Here is a 22,140-nt window from a genome sequence, read left to right as displayed (position 1 = left end):
AATTGGATACATAAAGCTATACAGCACTGAGCACATGGCACCTCCTGAATGTGCAAAACACACACCAGAATATGTATGTGTACATTAAATTATAAACAGAAATAATCGATGATGAGCCGGCCGATTATCGATGCAGCATCGTCCACGTCCACGATTCGATGCTTCGATTATTTGATTAATTTCCACACCTCTAGTCCTGAGACAGAAGTACATTTTCTTCCGATGTGTCCGTCTGATAAATGCCGTTCTAGTGTCAGTATGTCCTGGAGATACGCGGCTTGTTGAGGAAGGGCTCCGATATTTACTGTGGTGACTATGGGGGCGAAAGAATCGCTCATAATTTGTGTTGATGTTGCCCCCGTATTATGCTTTTGTGTTTACCTGTACATGTGTTACAGCCAGTGGTGTGGTCCAATGTATTGTAGTGGGTATACTGTATATGTATGGGCCTATGGGCCAGAATGGGCCTTTTGGGTGGGGGGGGAGGGGGGGCATTTCATATGGCGCTTTTCCATCACATGGTACCTGCGCGACTCGCCTCTACTCTACTCGCGTTTTTTGGTTTTCCATTACGAAAAAAAGTACCTGGTACCTGCTAACAGGTACTTTTTTTAGTACCTCCTCAGTCGAGGTTCCAAGCGAGCCGAGGCGAGCCGAGAAGGTGACGTGAAACCCTGCAGGCTGCTGATTGGTCGGAAAGAATCGTCACTGATCGCTGCGTCGCTAGCGAGAGACGGCATTTTTAAATAGTTTAGCCAGCGGTGGTTTTTTTGCTGCCGGAGGCTCCACGCAGAGCTTTCTCCGTAGCGTACAAGTGGCCTGATGGTTATACTGGTGCGCTGGTGTGTGCATGTGTGATGTGTGTGTGTGTGTGTGTGTGTGTGTGTGTGTGTGTGTGTGTGTGTGTGTGGGGAGCTGGTGAGCGAGGGAGAAGTGAGAGAGTGACGGCGATTATCTCCGCAGCGAGTAGCGACTCTAGAGTCATGTATATGTGATCACGGTGGGAAATCTGGAGCAGGAAACGTTAACTATCTCTTTGATATCATGTTGTTTACGGAGACGGAGAACCAGGAAATGCGTCGGGATATGTCAATGGGAAAAGCAAGCTACTAAGCCACGCCCACGGCAGTCACTATGACGACTGTCACTACCCAAAATGAGTAGAGTGCAGATGTGAGTTGCGCATGCGTCACTTTGCGACAAGTAGCCTACAAGATGCTAACGGCGGTTTGAGCTAACGTTAGCAATCAAGTAGCCTACTAGATGCTAACGGCTTTTTTAGCTAACGTTAGCAATCAAGTAGCTAGCCTACTAGATGCTAATGGCGTTTTTAGCTAACGTTAGCAGTCAAACAATCATAAATAGCTAAAACGTTTTTGAAATGACTGCTAGCTACAAGTTTGCAATCAAACACAACATCGGCTGTCACTTGAATGGCGTTTTGAGCTAACGTTAGCAATCTAACAATCATAGAGAGCTAAAACGTTTTTGAAATGACTGCTAGCTACAAGTTAGCAATCAGACACAAAGACTGTCACTTAAATGGCGTTTTGAGCTAACGTTAGCAACCAAACAATCATAGATAGCTAAAACGTTTTAGAAATGATTTCCATCTTGTTATTGTATGTAAAGAGAAAAGTTTATTATTTTACAGATTTCACAAATTTCAGTAAGACACGTTATGCCGTAAACAGTTTAAATCTGACCATGCGCAACAAAGCTGCACTCTTCTCACTTTGGGTAGTGACAACGACCAGCCACGCTGAGGCGATACTAAAATCTGCAATGGAAAACGGACGCACAGCGAGTCGAGGCGAGTAGAGTCGAGGCGAGTCGAGCAGGTACCATGTAATGGAAAAAACGCCAATAGTGGCGTCCTCCCCCAGGAAAGATTTGAGCATCAAAGACTTCATTTCCTGCATTTTTACACACTTTTATGCACCAATTTACGGTGGAAATCCCTTTATTTAGCCTATATGTGAAGAAGAAAAACACCGATGACCATTCAAAATATATCAGAATTACAATGCAAAGTGTCATTGGGCATTTTTAAGTGGGGTATATGGAAATCCTGGAGCTTTTCTTTGTGGGTATACTGCGTATAACCTGCGTATCACGTAGACTAACACCACTGGTTACAGCCAGTGACAGATTGGGATCAAAAAACAGCCCTGGCATTTGCTACACACCAGCCATATTTTTGTCAATAACCTAAGCTTGGAAATCAGGAACTCTGCCTTCCTTGTATATCTTTCCACGCACTTTTCTGCAGTACAGTCTTGAATATTTGTGGCTGCATGCATAAAATAACTTTTTACCAAAAGACAAATTATCAGTAGTGGACCATAGGGGTCAATAGTTCTAGCATTTGCCCAAATTCCAGATGGCCAGTCCGTCACTGGTTACAGCAGCCTTTAGAACTGTGTTTGGTGTCTTTTGATTGGAAGTGTGCACCGCCCTCCCGTGGTCACAGTGTGTTACTACAACAGTGTGTGTGTGTGTGTGTGTTTGAAACGTTGAAATTAGATTCAACTTTATCGTCATTGTGCAGAGTACAAGCACAACGACGACAACGAAATGCTTACACTTACATATAGTAGGGTGAGTGACACCACCTATCACAATACTTGAAAGAAGTTAATGTGATATACAAAAATGGCATCTGTGCTCCCTGTACATAGTGGTACATGACATACAAACACAAGAACAATTAAAGGATTATGACTTTATTCTGGATTCATTGAGTAGGTGTGCTTAATGAGTTTTATTATAGTTGAATATATCATATTTGTACTGTTTATTTTAACATCAGTATTCTAGTGCTTACAACACTGTTTGACCACTTGGGGGAGACACATTGTCAGATTCTGATGTTTACATATTCGACCACTAGAAGGCGCACCTGAGGTCAGCTGAAATTTTTCACCCAATCACGTTGAGGGAAATTGCACTTGGGTACAGGTGAAGCCCCCAACCAGAAGTGTAAAAACAAGCAGAAAAGTGCAATGTGATATACAATAAGTATTGTAGCGAGCTACGTGGAAGAAGTTGAAGAGCCAGAGATACAGAACTCTGTGGGAGTTTATTCAAAGGCGATACACAGAGGTCATCAACCTACCCCAGTGTTTCAGTCACGCTAACAAATGTAACAAAGGTAATGTAAATAAACATGAGCACATTATCAAGACTAAAACCTAGGTAACGTATATGCATAAAAAAAAAACACTAACAGAACATCATTTACCCACTCAAACTAAACACTTAAACAACACTAATAACCTAGTCCCATGATGCTTTGCACTGCCGTGCAGAACAGTCAACACAATGGCATCCTGTCGGCTGTTACAGCATAGACAGGACAAGAAATATAGTGCAGTGTAGACAGTAGTGTACAGTTGGTTTACAGAAGGTGGTTTACAGAGCAATATAAATTAAATATAAATATGTGCAGTGTATTAGCAATTCCCTTATAAGAGCAGAATAAGTATGGCTATGTAATATGAACACTGTATGAGCAACATGTACAGATTATGTGCAATGTAGTAGCAGTGACATTATACTAGTAGTAATAATAATATAGATATAGATATATGCAGTGTATTAACATAATATATTATAAGAGAAACATAATTAATATGGATATTCTGAATGAACCATATAGACAGATATGTACAGTGTACAGTGCAGTGTGGTAACAAGTGGTAATGCTATTATGTCTGTTTTTTACGCTTTTGTTGTCGTCAAGGAACATGAGGGCAGTCAAGTGTACAAAGTGTAAACAGTTCCTGTGAAAAAAGTAGGCTGGATTTGCTTGTTTTATATCATCATAGACTAAATATATTCACCTTTCACCTTAGACTCTGGGAAATGTGACCATTTCCCATTTTTTATAAGAGATTAATTGAAAAATAATATCAAATTTGCTCTTTTCTTTTCTCTTGACATTGTTTTGTTAGGTTAGGTGCAAACATGTACATGAATTGTGTGATGTAAATCAATAAACGTATTACATTCTCCATACAGTATTTATTCCAGAACTTGTAAACATCTTACTTTAGCTGTATATAAATGTATATCTTGCATTAAGAGTTAAATTATGCTTTTTAAATTAAGCTGATTTCATATTTAAAGCTGTAAAGGTGATGTAATTGAGCATACTGTGGGCATTTAGCCATCATCCATGTGTTTGTGTCGCAACCGAAGGTCAGACTCGCTCTTTGCTTCTGATTGGACCAGATGCTTTACAGCCCGCCCCCTTATCCGCTCCAAGTGGCCTATCGCTGCTCTAAGCGCCCCTCTTTCCTGTCTACTCCAAACCACCGCAGCCAATCGGGTGCTTTTGTCCTTTTCGCATAACGTTAGCCGGGCAGCTAGCGCAACTTATCCAACATGTCGACTACGTCTGTGTTCCCCATGTGTTTGCGAGCGAGCCGGGGCCTCCTGAGGATCAGGAGCGGGGCAGTGGGTGCCTCTGCCCCGGCTGTGGTGGACATCGTCCGGACTCTCTCTACGGACAAGCCGCCGGCCGGAACGGGCAGTGCGACGGGCGGGCTGGCTCAGGCTATCCTCCAGGAGAGGCTCCAGCAGCAGAAGCAGAGTCAGGTGGGTCAGCTAGCCTGCTTATGTGCGCTCGATTTCTCCAACGTGTCAGCGTTGTTGGCGGAGTTAGCCAATGTTAGCAGCGTGTGGACGTAACCCCCGGTAAACCCCGCCCGCGCGTTGTTGCCCATGTACGTAAAATCGAGCCCACTTACCTGACATTTCTAGCCTCAGGTTTAAGCTTAAAGCTACTTTTACGTCTTAATATTTTAGCTGACAAACCGACAGCGGCGGACTGTGTTGACTATGTACTGTGCGGTACGTGTCCCGATAAATGTCACCTTCGTAAAGAGTACGTTTCGGCTCCGTTTTTGCGTTTCTGCCGAATGAATGAACCTGAGATTAGGGAAGCTAACAGGTTAGCATGCTAACGTTAGCATGCGTTTATTTTACAGGGACTGGAAGGCTGTCTGTCTGTCTGTAACGCTTGTAAAATACACAGTTTAACAGTCATTCCCAGTATACAGTTACTAACGGAATAATCACATTACATGTGCTGTTTTTGGCTCTGGTTTAGCTATGGCAGTTAGCATCACTTTAAGCTGTCTGTAATGTTGAGGTGTCTGCTCCTAACAGACACGCAAAACTGGACGTTAACTGTGTCTCCTAAAAGCCTAATTTATGTGTAACAGCTGTTAGATAAAGAGGGTTGACAGCCAAGGTTTTGTTTGCTGTGAAGGTCAGAAGAACCGGCGCATGTCTCCTCCTCCCTTTTCTCCGCGCGCTCAGTTAACGTTAAAAACCTTCCCAAAAAGTGGTCCCAGCCCCTACCTTGTGATTTCAAGCATGAGGCTTATGTATGGCAGAATACAGCCCACTCAGTACTCCTACCATTCAAAACACCATTTTAAAAGAAGCCATACAACCCATAAAATGTACTTTTGCACTTGCCAAACATTGATGTGTGTGTGTGTGTGTGTGTGTGTGTGTGTGTGTGTGTGTGTGTGTGTGTGTGTGTGTGTGTGTGTGTGTGTGTGTGTGTCTGTTGCTCTCTGTGTGTGTGTGTCTGTCTGTCTCTGTGTGTGTGTGTGTGTGTGTGTGTGTGTGTGTGTTTGTCTCTCTCTGTGTGTGTGTGTGTGTGTGTCTGTCTGTTGCTCTCTGTGTGTGTGTGTCTGTCTGTCTCTCTGTGTGTGTGTGTGTGTGTGTGTGTGTGTGTGTGTGTGTTAGGGCTGCACAATTAATCGAATTTTAATCACGATCCGATTTTGGCTTCCCCGATCAAATTTGCGTGATCGGCGATATTTAAAAATGCGTGCATTCCCTTCATAGAACAGTTTTTGCAAAGCCAAATCTAGCGTTCCATAAACCACTGTCTGATCACATGTCTCCATGAGCCAATCAGAGCTGTTCCCTGCCTGCACCGCGCAGCTTAGTTTCTAGATGTAGACAGTCACAGAGGACAGAGTAACGTGAGGAAAATTCCACAACAGGTAGCAGTCGGTCATCATAAGCCGGTCACAATGTTTACCAGTTTACCAGTTTACCAGTAAACGCAACGTTTTGTCCCGTCTGTGTTGTTTTTCAGACAACAGCAGTGACCGGTGGTAGTTTGTGTCTTTTAGCTCATAGCTTTAGCAGCAGACTGTTGGACGTCCCGCTGTTGGAATCCTACAGTGAAATACAGACACACTACACTGTTTAGCAGTCAGCATTTTAGCCGTGTTTAATCCAGTTACTACTGTGGCTAACGGTAGGCTAACGCTAGCTGCTGTGTAACGTGTTGTTAGTGTTTATGGTAGCTAACGGTAGGCTAACGTTAGCTGCTGTGTAACGTGTTATTAGTGTTTATGGTAGCTAACGGTAGGCTAACGTTACCTGCTGTGTAACGTGTTATTATTGTTTATGGTAGCTAACGGTAGGCTAACGTTACCTGCTGTGTAACGTGTTATTATTGTTTATGGTAGCTAACGGTAGGCTAACGTTACCTGCTGTGTAACGTGTTATTATTGTTTATGGTAGCTAACGGTAGGCTAACGCTATTCGCTTGTAACGTGTATTATTGTTTATGGTAGCTAACGGTAGGCTAACGTTACCTGCTGTGTAACGTGTTATTATTGTTTATGGTAGCTAACGGTAGGCTAACGTTACCTGCTGTGTAACGTGTTATTAGTGTTTATGGTAGCTAACGGTAGGCTAACGTTACCTGCTGTGTAACGTGTTATTATTGTTTATGGTAGCTAACGGTAGGCTAACGTTACCTGCTGTGTAACGTGTTATTAGTGTTTATGGTAGCTAACGGTAGGCTAACGTTACCTGCTGTGTAACGTGTTATTATTGTTTATGGTAGCTAACGGTAGGCTAACGTTACCTGCTGTGTAACGTGTTATTAGTGTTTATGGTAGCTAACGGTAGGCTAACGTTAACTCGCTGTGTAACGTGTTATTATTGTTTATGGTAGCTAACGGTAGCAATGTTTAGCTGCTGTGTAACGGTTATTATTGTTTATGGTAGCTAACGGTAGGCTAGCGTTAACGCAATTCGCTGTAACGTGTTATTAGTGTTTATGGTAGCTAACGGTAGGCTAACGTTAACTCGCTGTGTAACGTGTTATTAGTGTTTATGGTAGCTAACGGTAGGCTAACGTTACCCGCTGTGTAACGTGTTATTATTGTTTATGGTAGCTAAGGTAGGACGTTAACCGACTGCTGCAACGTATTATTGTTTATGGTAGCTAACGGTAGGCTAACGTTACCTGCTGTGTAACGTGTTATTATTGTTTATGGTAGCTAACGGTAGGCTAACGTTATCGCTGTGTAACGTGTTATTAGTGTTTATGGTAGCTAACGGTAGGCTAACGTTAATTCGCTGTAACGGTTATTATTGTTTATGGTAGCTAACGGTAGGCTAACGTTACCTGCTGTGTAACGTGTTATTAGTGTTTACTGTGGCTAACGGTAGCTTAACGTTAACTCGCTGTAACGTGTTATTAGTGTTTACTGTGGCTAACGGTAGGCTAACGTTACCTGCTGTGTAACGCGTGTTATTAGTGTTTACTGTGGCTAACGGTAGGCTAACGTTACCTGCTGTGTAACGTGTTATTAGTGTTTACTGTGGCTAACGGTAGGCAACGCCATTCGCTGTGTAACGCGGTTATTAGTGTTTACTGTGGCTAACGGTAGGACTAACGTTTACTTGCTGTGTAACGTGTTATTAGTGTTTACTAGCGTGACATTCAGCGATGTTTATGTTGCCTCTAACGTGGGTTTGAGCATCAGAGCCAACGCAGTCATGTAAGTGGCAGTGTAATGAGCCACAGAAATCCGTTTGCCATTTCGTCCGGTAGATACCAGGCACCACATGCGACCGTGAACGGAAGAAAATTGCGTTGCCTGTATCTTCACGGCAAACATGCATGTGTGGAAAGCGGTCGCAACAGCTGAAATGGCATACTCCTTCACAGTATCCTTCAATAAAGGAGGAATGTAGCACAATATGGATGTATTAGTAGGAATGTAGCACAATATGGATGTATTAGTAGGAATGTAGAACAATATGGATGTATTAGTAGGAATGTAGCACAATATGGATGTATTAGTAGGAATGTAGCACAATATGGATGTATTAGTAGGAATGTAGCACAATATGGATGTATTAGTAGAATGAACAATATGGATGTATTGAAGTAGGAACAGCACAATATGGATGTATTAGTAGGAGCACAATATGGATGTATTAGTAGGAATGTAGAACAATATGGATGTATTAGTAGGAATGTAGCACAATATGGATGTATTAGTAGGAATGTAGAACAAGGGATGGCTATAGGAATGTAGCACAATATGGATGTGTATTAGTAGGAATGTGGAACAATATGGATGTATTAGTAGGAATGTAGCACAATATGGATGTATTAGTAGGAATGTAGCACAATATGGATGTATTAGTAGGAATGGTGAACAATATGGATGTATTAGTAGGAATGTAGTATTAGTAGGAATGTAAAGCACAATATGGATGTATTAGTAGAATGTTAACAATGTATGGATGTAATAGGTAGGAATGTAGCACAATATGATGTATTAGTAGGAATGTAGAACAATATGGATGTATTATAGATTCATTGCTTCACGTTCGGTTGCATTATTGCTCACAGATTGGAGATTACAAGGCAGCTGCCTGCCTTCAATCTGTCTAGTAACATCGAACAAAATGATTAAATAAAGGAAACACCTATGCAGACACATAAATGGGACGCAGTGATCAGCCAGGAGCCAAAAAAGAGGTGACTAAGCGGTATGTTTTTGTTCTGGAGGCAGGAGAAATGAATGGAGACTTTGCTTTGTCTCGGGGGAGGGAAGAGGGTTTCTTTGATATGATCAAGCCCAGAGGTGGGGGAGTGCTCTGCCAAGAAGAACTGCTATTCACACTAACTTGTCAGCATGGGACTTTTGAAGTATTTGTCAAAGAGGGATTTGGCAGAGAGCCACTAGAGTTTTGTCATTCACAAACTCTTCTCTTTGGGATGACAATGCTCGCAGCAGGCTGCACCTACTTCTGCGAGGGAAGAGAGATGAAATTCCACAAATCCATTTCTATTAAGTGAGGAAGTTGTTCTCAGTTCACAAGAGAATTTGAATGATGTCTTTTTTTTGTGATCAAAGCTTCACTAACCTGATATTAGGGAGTGACAGTAAAACCCTTTTTGTGTGCTCGTCAGTGTTTATCTGTGGTTGGTAAAGAGTTTTCCCACATTCCTTCTCAAGGGTCTGATGGAATCCTGCATCACATTCCCATTTCACTCTGTCCTTGACAGTTTGTGTACGTGGGAGGTCCAGGGCAGTGTAGCTGTCTAATGCTTTAATGGCCGCGAGAGGATAAAACTGTTTTCTTATCATTTGTGTTGAAACTGGAAACTTGGCTGTTGTTTTTGGTCAGATGCTTTCTCCTCACTATTGTCAGACAGACAATAATTAGATTCACTTAATTTATCTTTCAAATTTGTATTCAAACTTTCCTTACATAGGAACTTAAATCCATTCATTTTGCAAAATGTTTGATGATGCACACTTACATCCAAGTGACTTGCCCAGTCACTGTTGACAACAACTCCTGATGAATAGAGAGCATATCAGTGGCAGGAAGCCTGTGGTCTCCCTTGATGTGGAGAGGCTGAAACGTTAAGCTGGGTTGTGTCAATGTCATTTGTGTGCCTCTCCGTGCCTGCGTGTGCATGTCTGCAGGCCCGTGTGCCTATACATTGTGATAGCGTGGGCATGTTCCGACTCCCGCCTGTGTTTACTTAACCTGTCTTGGCAAGTAAAACCCTGTCATTCTCTGGCGTGTCGGCTTTTACAGTGACAGCTAGGTTGGGAAATGGTGGCGCCATCTCCTGTTTCATACAGCTTTATTGAGCAGATGAAAATCCTCTGTTCTTTAACCCTTCCCTCGGCCTGATAGGATCCCCACACACACACATTGACAGTCATCCAACATGACACACACACACACACACACACAACACACAAGTATGACTTTTAGATGACTTCAGGGGATAGAAGCTCTAAAAGGCTGGACATTCTATCCTTTGAGCCTCCACGCCTGATAGGAGCCGACCATGCCCTGTCCCTCTGTGTGACTGCTTGTGTCTGTTCACTGTGTATTTTTGTTCTCTTGTGGGTCTGTACTTGGTGACCTTTCTGAAGATTAGCCCAGGATGTTGATCATATTCCCTAGACATCTGTGAAAAGTTTAGACAGTGCTGCATATCGCAGCATGCTCGGATGATTACGCCTAAGATGTCTTTGGCAGTAATTCCTGCATATACAGTATCTCTTAAAACATCTGACATTTAGCTGTAGAAGGGAAATACAGTAAGTCATCTTCTTTTGTCTTTCTTGTGGTGTGTTACCCCACCATCAAAGGCACTTATATTAGCAATTGTGATCTCATCTCAGGATTTTCCAACTTGTCAAAACCTGGGTGAAATCTCATCTGGGATCATCCAATCACTGCTGGCGTGCGGGAGGCAAGAGGAGGGTGGATGGAGTGACAGATGATTCTGACAAATCAAGAGGATGAAGTCAGCCCTCCAATATGTTAGGGCCTTTCTGTAGCTGTCAATGAGATGGCAAGACACAAAGCAAACAACATCCTGCTCTAATAGTTTTAGACATGGCTGCTTGTGCTGGGTGTGGTTGGCAACAGTTGTCTGCCGCACACAGAGCAGCGATCTCGCGCGGTAGGATGTTTGTCTTTGTAGGAATTAAAAGGGATCCAGGAAACCCGGTGTCCTAGTTTTCGCAGCAGAGAGGAGCGACCTTGTTTTGATGATAGCACCAGGCCAGGAAGGAGATTCCAAGGCATAATGTAGTTAGGAGGTGGCTGATTTTGTCTTTCTTTAGACAGGCTATGTTTTTTGTCTGTCGGCATGTTTCTATACACAGGCTTCTAAAGTGTGTGTGTGTGTGTGTGTGTGTGTGTGTGTGTGTGTGTGTGTGTGTGTGTGTGTGTGTGTGTGTGTGTGTGTGTGTGTGTGTGTGTGTGTGTGTGTGTGTGTGTGTGTGTGTGTGTGTGTGTGGCTCTATTGTCTGTGCAGAACCTAGCTGTAACCTGAGAGGGAGAGAGCACTGACAGAAAGAGGGAGAGGTTTACTGATGATGATGCTTTTCATATCTATTTGCTTGGATTTATCGACACCTTTTGAGTGTACTCAATCTCTTCTAAAATAGATTTCAACTTCTGTGCTATATCATAAATTTATATTCTGTGCAATTATGCGTGCAATCAACAGCAAGGCACAAAAGCATGCAGGGGTATATTCGCCACATCAAATTGTTTTGTATTGTGTGAGAAGAGATGCGTAGATGGTTTACACCATCTAGATCGTGTGGGTCAAGTGGCTGACATTCTAATCCTATTACTAGACGCAGGCTCTGATTTGTTAAAGGTTGCCCCTAATCTACTGTCCATTTCGACTCCAACACATGGACCCAAGACCTCTGGGTGATTTTCTCAGGGTGTCAGCTGTCACCAAAGTAATTTCCTCTCAGGCAGTGATTCAGTTTTGTTTTTTAATGTTTTTTTTATTACAATATTTTTTTCAATTTTTTCATAATCATATTTTTTATGTTACATGTAACTGCATTGCTGCTGCATCAATCCATCCAATTGCCAATATGGATAATTAAAGGTGTATTTGAATGATTTAGTATGACACTTCCATAAACTTGGGGAACTCACAAGACAGATTAAAAAAGCATGGTTGAAATTGCAGCAGCTTTGGCAGAGATATCCTGACTTTTAGTCTCTAGTATGGGTCTAATTTCAAAAACATTATATGCTCATTTCCCATAATGCAGCTCAACCCTACTTCCTAAATGCCTCTGTCAAACCCCACACCTCCTAAGCTTTATTGAGATGTATACTTTTATACATACTTTCATCTTTCTCTTTCTTCCCTGCAGTGTCCTTGCGCATCACTACCTACAAGAAGACTCCTCCCCCAGTCCCACCACGGACCACACCGTCCAAACCCTTCATATCAGCACGCGCACAGAGCAGCACTGGAGTCCGCTCAGGATGCCTACATGACCGCGGGGCTCCGGCCCGCGGACGGGCATAAGCTCCCAGCCGGGCCTATCCAACTCCACGGAAAGCATCGACAGCATGAAGGCCCTGACAGCAGCCATAGAGGCAGCTAACGCTCAGGTGCACGGCCCTGCCAGCCAACACGTCACCAACAGCACCATCACCATCACTGCCACCGCCACCACCTCTGCCATTGGCGACGTCTCCGAGAGCAAGGCGCAGAGGGGCTCACGCGCAAAGTCCCTCTCCATAGGGATCCAGGTTTGTGGATGAGCCTGGATTTCTGTTAAAGTTCTATAGTAAAACTCTGGCATGCAGTTTGACAGTTTTTTTTCGACTCCTCTTAGGTGGACCCAGAGGAAGGAGGGCCAACGGAAGAGCAGTCTAAATTCCAGTCGATAGGAATTCAGGTGGAGGATGAGCGATGGTGAGTAGAGAGACGGCGGGAAAGAGAAGGAGGCTGTAAAAAGTGAAACTAGATAGGTCTGATGGGAGGGATGAGGCAGAGATAGCATAAGTAGAAAGAAGACTTGTGGAGACAGAGAGTGGTTTGTAGGGTGCAGTGCAAGCTTTTGCCCCCTGCACTGGCTTTCCTGAACCAGCTGTCCCCAGTTCAGGGGAGATTGGCATCAGAGCCCCCTCAGCAAGGGCCCCCAAATGACAGCTGGGCCAGAGGATGTGGTGGAGGGAGCTGGGAAGGTGGAGGGGTGAGTTGACAGCCATCTGTTGCTCCCGCCATTGTGATCCAGGCTACTTTGAGGCTGTGTGTGTCTGTGTGTGTGTGTGTGTGTGTGTGTGTGTGTGTGTGTGTGTGTGTGTGTGTGTGTGTGTGTGTGTGTGTGTGTGTGTGTGTGTGTGTGTGTGTGTGTGTGTGTGTTTGCTTGTGTGTGGGAGGGAGGGAGAGAGAAAAAGGGAGGGCGTTTTATTGGGTTTGTTTAGTTCTGAGAGCACTGAGAGACTGCTGTGCTGTCAGCTACAGCCTCTCATTCTGCAACATGTTCCCAGTTTGAGGAGAAGCAGCCTAGTGTGCATGCCATTTCATTAGCTCACACTGCACCAGGCTTATTGAGGCCTCTGTTGGGACACGCAGGCATTTATGGTTTCTTTGTCTGCTCTTGCTTACCCTGTCAAAACAGTGACCTTCTGTTTGGTGAAGGAAGTTGACAAATTTAGCCACAGTGCTGGTTTCATGCAGTAGCCAAGGCATGCTTCAGGAATTCAAAGAGACATCACCTTTAGTCAAAAGTCACAGTGATGGCTGAGTCCAGCACTAAAAAACACACACTTACACAGTGTCAGGGAATGTGAGGGGCTTTCTGAAAGGGGAGGTCTCAGCTGACTGACCAAGCTCTGAGTTCCCGGAGTTGCCAAGCCAAATATTAACTCATCCAGAAACCATCCGAGTCTGCCGAGGCTTGGATGTTATGCAGCACTGCAGCGTGTGTATTTCTCAGGTTAATGTTTGGTAGGTGGGAAGGTATTTTTGTGTTATGTTTGATTGTTTACCTGTGTGTGTGTGTGTGTGTGTGTGTGTGTGTGTGTGTGTGTGTGTGTGTGTGTGTGTGTGTGTGTGTGTGTGTGTGTGTGTGTGTGTGTGTGTGTGTGTGTGTGTGTGTGTACCTGGGAGGTCTGGGCATACTGCCCCCTACATTAGATTCCCAGACAGTAAGAGTGCCAAACTCCTACGGCCTCGCTCCAGTGCTCAAACTGCCTTGTGTCTGTGTGCATGTGTGAGAGAGAGTCTCAGTGTTTATATGCAGCGGTCGCAGGTCATAACCTCATCTCGCTGTTTGAACTAGGACTAAGTGAGAGTGAGTGGAAGAGAGCTTTTAATAAGATTAACACAACCAACAACATGCTTGTCTTTATACAGATTTCTGTCTTTACTGACTGGGATATATAAAACAAATTGTATTCATGTATCATATTTATTCTCACAAATATTTTATTAAAGGTCCAGTGTGTAACGTGTTTAGATGTTCATTATCAAAATCTGTGTTGCCCGTTCACAAACTTGTTTTTCATAAATATTTACCTCCACCATCAATTCCAAGTATTCCTTTTGGCTCGAAATTTTACATTTGCATTTGAATGAACTGGGGTAGACGCTCCATAGTCATGTGCCATCTTGAAATACGTCAGCCGGTAAGGGACATACAGGATATACTGCTCCACCTTTCACGTTTTCGCTGTCACATGATAAACTCACAGGTGCTGCTAATGCTGCTAATGGGTATCGTAGCTTCCCGGCCCGGCAAGTTTGAAGAAGGAAACATGGAGGACAACACATTCAATTCAAAAAATATCAAAGGTACAGGAACAGGAGTCTTCTTCGCTTAGCAGAAAACGAAAAGGATATTGAAAAGAGCAAGAAACCCGGCTTTTTGAAGCGTGAAGGCTACCGTAGCTTGTAATAGTACTTTGAACTGCGTGGTGCGAGATTGTGATATATGATCTCAACGCTAGATGGGAGAATTTCCCACACATTGGACGTTTAAAGCTTTCTTTCTACATGTATTACATACTGTGCTCATAACATTTTGAAAAACTGCTAGTATCTCCTCACAAACATGCAAATGAGATGATTTGGATTCTGATTATGTTTAAGGCCTTGCAAGTTTAGGGTCTGGGGTTGGTGATCACCAGATGGCTTTGCACTCATAGGGGAAATGTGGCATTGCTCATGGTCCTAGTGATTAAACCATATGCATAACCATCTTGAAAAGTCAACTTAAGGGACCTCCCTGTGTTTTTATTTTTGTCCTAACTGACTGAAGGTTTGTCATTACTGGCATAAGACAAACAAACATGAAGCCTCAGGGGCATTTGCAAGGTTAAATGTCAATTTGTGGTGGGCAATAGCATGAGTGGCTGTGTTTTCTGACATCCAACATAACTCTTTCAGCTTGTACTGGTGCCTTTTTCAATTTCAAAATAAGACATTAGGCTTTTTTTGTTTAAAGAGGCTTCAGTATTTCCTCATGTTTGTGGTTTGAACCATGTTCTGTTTGGATGAGAGGGAAATTAATATGATTTGAAACAAAACCCTAAGAGGTTAAGAGACCCTTCCGAAAGCGGCAGCATATGGAATGCAATACTCCACCTCCTTGTTATTTACAACTTTCTGTCATGTTCACCACATGAATGTAATGAGACCAAGGACTTTCTGCGTTTTAACATGCACTTTTTTTCTCCTGTTCACCTTCCTGATATTTTATAGTCTCTTCTCTCTCTCTCTCTCACATGGACTTAAATGCCCTTCCCTCCTGTCCATTGATATGTCTGTCTATTTGCCTGAGCTGTGTTTGGCCTTGCCCGTCTCTGCCCCTGCAGGAAGTTGTTAGCAGGCTGATAGAAAGGAGGCTGAGGTCATTAGAACTGAACACCTGCTCGGAGGAGTTACTCTTTAACTGCTCTTCACACACACTCACACTCGCGGGCTGCTCGCACGTACACATAAAGCACATAGATACTGTTTGATCTAGCCGAAGCCACTCCCTTGTTCTTGCTCTCTCTTTTTTTTCACGGAAGAAGAGAGATGAATGAGAAAAGGGGAAAGTTAGAGATAAATGGTTAGCTTCGAGGAGGAGTGTGCATCCGGAGACGGGACGAGGCAGACGTGATGGAGCTACGATCATTTGTATGTTGTGCTGCAGGCAGGTCAAGCTGAGGTTCATGTGTGGAGGACTGTGAGCATGTTTGGATCAGAGTACAGCTAGCAGGCTAGCAATTCAATCTTTTTTCTGGCTTGGCAAAGTTGTTACTTACTAATTTGCAGTGTATTGACAGCAAAATAGTAAAATATATACACCTGTCTAACAGTAGGATAAGGCATGCTTGGTATACCAGAATTTAAAAGTTTGCATGAGGACATATGTGATGAGTTCAGATGTCTACGCTTCGCTTTTATTCGCTCTTTGTTTGTATCTTTGGAGCCCCTGTCCATGTGGGCCCTTATGTATGCTTATCTAAGTGAATCTCTTGTTTGAGCCCTGGTACATTCTTGTATGTGTTAATAAAAGATGTGCTCAGAGTCATGTACCTCTTTGAGTTGTAACCTTGCAATGATTACGCTGGCTCTGCACACTTATCTGCACAGTTATTTGGCAAGTCTTTCCACCAACACCAGCGTCCCTCTGGCGTCCCATTCATTACTGGGATGGTGAGCTGCTCTATAGAACATAGCCAAATTTGTGTTTGTTGATTTAATCTTTGCACGTGTGTGTGTTTGCTGTTGCACATGGTGCGGAGGGACTTGGCAAAGGCTGCACGACAGCAGCACAAAGCCTCTGAGCCAAATACGACACCCAGCTGTAGAGAGGAGTCGTGTGTGTGTGTGTGTGTGTGTGTGTGTGTGTGTGTGTGTGTGTCTCTGTCTCTCTGTGTCTATTTCTCTGTCTCTCTGTGTCTATGTCTCTGTCTCTCTGTGTCTATTTCTCTGTCTCTCTGTGTCTATTTCTCTGTCTCTCTGTGTCTATGTCTCTGTCTCTCTGTGTCTATGTCTCTGTCTCTCTGTGTCTATGTCTCTGTGTCTGTGTGTACAGTTTGTGTACGGTCCCAGAGCAGGGCTTGTGGTGTGACAGCAACTGCACACTCTGTTGCTTCTGAATGAGCGAGGTGGCAAAACCCACACGCACACAAAAGACGTTCCACACTACAAAAGCTATTCATCGCTATCAGTGATGAGATTGCTGTGATCATTTAAATTTTTCATACTAGGACCACCACCAAGAACTGTGTGTAAACCATATTATCATAATTACTGCTAAAAGAGAGACACTAATGTGGTATTACTATACAATTTGAGTTTGTGCAATATATCATATCTTTAAAAGGTCTCTCTGCTTTACTTTCCTAGTTACCGCAGGATGACCCGCTCCAACAGCGTAACCACGGCAGTGCAGGCTGACCTCGACGACCCCACAGGCGCCCCAAAGCTGATGCCACGTCACTGTACCACCATGCCGCGCCAGCACTCCCGCGATGCTGCCTCTTCTACCGTAAGCATCCAGGGCTCGGGGAACCACTACCACGCTTGCGCGGCTGACGACTATGGGGAGGTGGGGTTCGACCCTTCAATTCTGCCCCCTCCAGACCCATGGATGGACAGCGTGGCCGAGCCAGAGGTGGAGGCTCTGGAGGCTGTCGGACGATCGGTGTGCCCCCGTGACGGCCGCTGGTTCCTCAAGTTGCTGCAGGCCGAGATGGAGCGAATGGAGGGCTGGTGTCGACAGATGGAACAGGATGGGATGGAGAATGAGCTGCCTGATGAGAGTGAGTTGAGTCACAGTGCATAAATGCCAAGATATGAAGAGAGTCTGTTGTACACTGATATTAGGTCTATTTTTCATCCTCTCCTCTCCTCTCCTCTCCTCTGATTTGGAGGGTGCTGGTATTCATGGCATTGGACCACAATAGCTGCTTGTTCCTGTCTCAGGCCCTCTGGCCTCCACAGACATACCGTGCATACTTATCAATAGGCCGCTGCTGGCCCCAGCCACACATCTGTCCTTTAGACACACTATATAATGAACTCTCACACAAACACAGTGAAGGGGTTTCTCTCAGCGCTCCTCCGGGTCATTTGATCTTGACGTAACACACATACACATACTGCAGAGCATGTCTGGATACACATGTCTAAATATGTTTTTATGCACATACACTCACATGCACATACCAGACTGAGCAAACAAGTCTCAGGCCGTAGGCACTATATTTATACCTGTCCTTGCTGCGCAGCTGATTTCATGTCTTACCGAAAATATCGTTTGTTTATGCAGCTAGTGTGCTGTTATGGTTCCGGGCAAGATATTCTCTCACAGATCGTGCTGAACAGGGAGGCTGTCTCAAGGTTATGTTTTCCCAGATCTCACACTACTACACACAAATGCGCACACACACACACACACACACACACACACACACACACACACACACACACACACACACACACACACACACACACACAACAAGGAGTTGAAGACATTGTATCTGTAGTGCAGATTCATTACTCCCCCTCTCAGTTTCTGATCCCATTTTCTTCATGTTGACTAATGTATGCACTGACAGTTCCACTCCATAGGGATATGTGAGTCAATAGAACTGACATTGGAGTCAGGTTATGCGCCCGGTACAACCTTGTTTATCTCATATATCAGTCTGCCAAACAGACATTGTAAGAGAAATAAAAGAGGCCATTGTTTTAGGACTATATTCTTGATTTTTTCCCCCTTTCTGATCACATGAAGGCATCTAAAACATCTCTTTTATGTGGTGTAAACATAGCATTTTGAATTGTATTTTCATGTATGGTTGCAATTTTTCATTTCTTTGGATTTGGAATTTCAGCGCGCATTTCAGTAAATATTTCACTTCCCTAAATGACTTCTGTTTCGGAGAGGCACAGATAAAAGAGGATTCTAGCATATCCTTTTCTGTTGCATCACAAATGCACCCTCTCTGTTAGCGCTGCAACATGCCTGCAGTATGCGGTTCTGTGAGTAATTGCATTGTGAATTGTGGCGCGTGCGTCGCGCGTCGCGTGCATACATGTGCGATTTGTGTCTTTCTGCAGTCCTGGGGAAGATCCGCAGTGCAGTGGGGAGTGCCCAGCTGCTTATGTCCCAGAAGTTCCAGCAGTTCGGGAGCTGTGTGAGGAGAATCTGGTATGTGTCACCTCATCCTCTGCATGCTTCTCCAGCCCCCCGCCCCCACCCCCACAACACTGACATCATCCTGCACAAATCATCCTGACAGGCCAGGCCTGCGCTCATTTACTATGCATCTAGTGTAGAGTGTGCATTTGCACACCCTTATGGTCTTTCACATACAAAAAATAGAACTTGCTGTGTAAAACTAGAGCCTGACAAACCGTATTTTTTAGATGTTGATACCACCATATATATTTCTGTATTATAGCAGACAAAACCTTGTTTTTGTATATATTTACTTTCATTTGTCCACGTGCATGTTCAAATCTTTTAAATACCTGTGTTGCATAATTTACCTTTATATTAGAATGATTTCCTTTGACGGAAAAGGTAACTAATTAATTATAAAATGCTTAAAATACAACTTTGAACAGGAAAATGTCTATATTTATAGTGTTTGTGTTTATACTGAATGAAAGATGGGTACTTGACAGATACATTGACTATTTTTTTGGTTTAAATACGGTGGAGGTATGATTTAAAACAAAGGGTAATAAAGAAGTCAAAGGCTTATTCTGGATACAAACCCAATACTCCCACATATTTACCATATGGTGCCTCATTCATAAAAACTAATCTGAGTCATTCAAACTCCAAGTAGGTTGCGCCTCAATATGCATTTGACTCACTTGAAATCTAATTCTGTAATTCATTCAATTTGTTCGTGTTGGTAAAACTGAATCCTCAGATAGCATCATCAGCATATTTCCAAAAATGCATGGTAAGCATTAAGAATATGTTTTATCTATGTGTGTATTCATGTGCGTTTATATGCAATGTTTGTGTATCAGAACCCAAATGCACACCCACGGCCCATCTCCCAAGACCTGGCAGGGTTCTGGGACATGCTCACTGTCAATCGAGAACATTAGCCTGAAGTTTGATGAACTCCACCAACTTAAAGCCAACAACTGGAATCCTTTGACCCCGCCAGAAATTCAGGTGCACAAACACATGGCAAATATGAAATTCATCTGGCCTCAATTTTGTTTCGGGAATGCTTTACTCACCCGCATGCTGTCTGCTGTCATTACTGTATACTTTAAATTGTAAGTCCTAATGATTTACGGCTAAGCTTTGTTGTAGCATGCGTTGCATTCTGTCATGTTGCCTGCCTGACGTCAACACATGTATTTGTGTTTGTTCTGTCTTGTTGTCGACAGTGAGCTGCTTTTGAGAAGCTACTCTACCTGCCATGCACCGTTGGGGCCTGCTCGTCTCCAATGGTCACTTTTACCTCACACAATGGCCAGCCCGTGCCCTCTTACCCCACATAAATGGCTGCTACTATGAACCATAACCTCATTCAAAATTGCATGCTCTGACTTTATGCCGACAACAGCTACACTGCTCTTTCTAACCCTTATGCAAGACAGCTGCAGTTGTGTTGCTTTTTACTGTGTTTAGCTGCAGCTCGCCTTGAGTGGTCTGTCATTAAGACTATTTGTCATTCCTGTCCAGGAGAGAAGGATGCCCCCTCCTGTGCCAAAGAAGCCCCTGAAGGGCCACCACCCTCCACTGGCTAGGGACCGCTCGCTGGAGAGCTCTGAGCGCCAGCGTCTGGAGGCTCGTAAACGCCTGCTAGCTGCCAAACGTGCCGCGTCGGTTCGGCAGAGCTCTGCTACAGAGAGCGCAGACAGTATTGAGATCTATATCCCAGAGGCTCAGACCAGACTATGAGACGCGCAAATGCATGTACCCACACACATGCTCAATACACTGTCCCATGCACTCTATAGCACTGAATGGTAAGGTTAGGGTGCTAACACAACATAATTACATCTTTTGCGGACTATCCAGATCACTGTGCGGTCAGTCACAATGGAAGAAAAACACGAAATGTACATTTATAGTATTTATTTATTTATTTATTACCCCCAAACCCAGTTCCCAAATTTTATTCTCCCAGCTTTAATGTAGCAGTCCCTCCTCTTCCTGTACCTCCACCTGCCCCTCACTGTCAAAGAAGTATCTTATAAATCCCTTTCTTTAAGTGGCCTAATATTGCAAAGTAAGCCAGGTGTAGCACAGCAGTGATGCTTCACGTTATTATATTCCAGGTGCCGAGAATCAGAGGAAAACAAGAAGAGAGCATGCATGTGGAATGTGTGTATGTATGTATATGCAGCACACACAACAAGTGTTTTATTTGGTCTGATCTGCAGCTCAGATCAAATGTATTAAATCAAATGGAGACACCAGACCTCACATATTGACTCATATCCAAGATGTATTATCTGTTATGTATTTTATTTTTTGTATTTTATTTGTATGAAATCCTACGATCTGATTCTGAAAAACCATAAGCTGAGTTTTTAATTTTGAGGCCAAACTTTATGAAAGAAAATAATGGTAAAAAGACCAGACAAGGAAACTATAGTGTCAGGTAGCGACACAATTCGCCCTCTGTCTGAAAATGGGTCTTTTTCAGCAGCAAGAGGCTTCTCCCCCGGAAAGGTCAAGAGGTCAGATTTAGCTTCTCCAGGTGAGGCAAAGTGGCTGTTGAGCCAGGAGCAGATTTTGTGGTTTTGCAACGAGTGTGAGTCACTGAAAGAACCACTGTTTAAAAATGCCACAAACCTAATCTGTGTGTGTGAGTGAGAGAATGAGTGTGTATGTGTGGTATGATTCAGATTTTCAATTCAAAAGTGCTTCCTATTTTTCTAGGTCTAAAGGGTCCTAGTTGTAATTGAAAATTAAGGTAGCAGTATCAACAAACTGTAAACAACCCGCCCATCTTTTCTCAGTTGAAACTGAGCAAAACATGTTTGTATAAAGAACATACAGTATAATGACATGACATGCATGCTGACACAAGGTAACTGATATTTTCTGTATTTTTTAACCAGGTTTAATTGTCATGTTGCATTTAAACTCTTCAGTGTTACAGAAAATGCTAAAATACTGATATTTGGTACAATACTGGTAGTTGTACTGTATTTTATTATGTCATTTTTAGACAAAACAGTATTGAGACTAAAGGACTGAAAAGGGACTATTTTCTCCTCACTGTGCACGATCTCTGCCTCCAAAATGAAGCAATTATTTAAAGGTCATTAAAAAAAATCTAATTTGTAATATTTTGTATTCATGTTTAATTTATTGATTAGGAAAACAATGACTGTTTATTGACATTGTAATTATTATTATGCACTGACAACAAGGCCCTTATACTGTGTTTATTTATGTTGATTCTTTAGCATGACAGGCACCTTTTTGTCTTTTCTGTTTCAGTGATCAGCCTTAATTTCTAATATAGTCGAGCACAACAGCAGTCTCAGGGGAAGAAGTGTGTGTGTGT

General features: G+C 43.3%; 1 pseudogene; it reads left to right on the top strand.

Moving 5' to 3' along the window:
• Positions 1-8,785: 8,785 nt before the first annotated feature.
• On the top strand, positions 8,786-21,917 carry LOC120551180 (annotated as a pseudogene).
• The last annotated feature ends 223 nt before the right edge of the window (positions 21,918-22,140 follow it).

Source organism: Perca fluviatilis, chromosome 2, assembly GCF_010015445.1.
Source record: "Perca fluviatilis chromosome 2, GENO_Pfluv_1.0, whole genome shotgun sequence".
Classification (NCBI taxonomy): Eukaryota; Metazoa; Chordata; class Actinopteri; order Perciformes; family Percidae; genus Perca; species Perca fluviatilis.
Note: the sequence above shows the minus strand (reverse complement) of the source record. Positions and strands in the feature narration are given on the sequence as shown.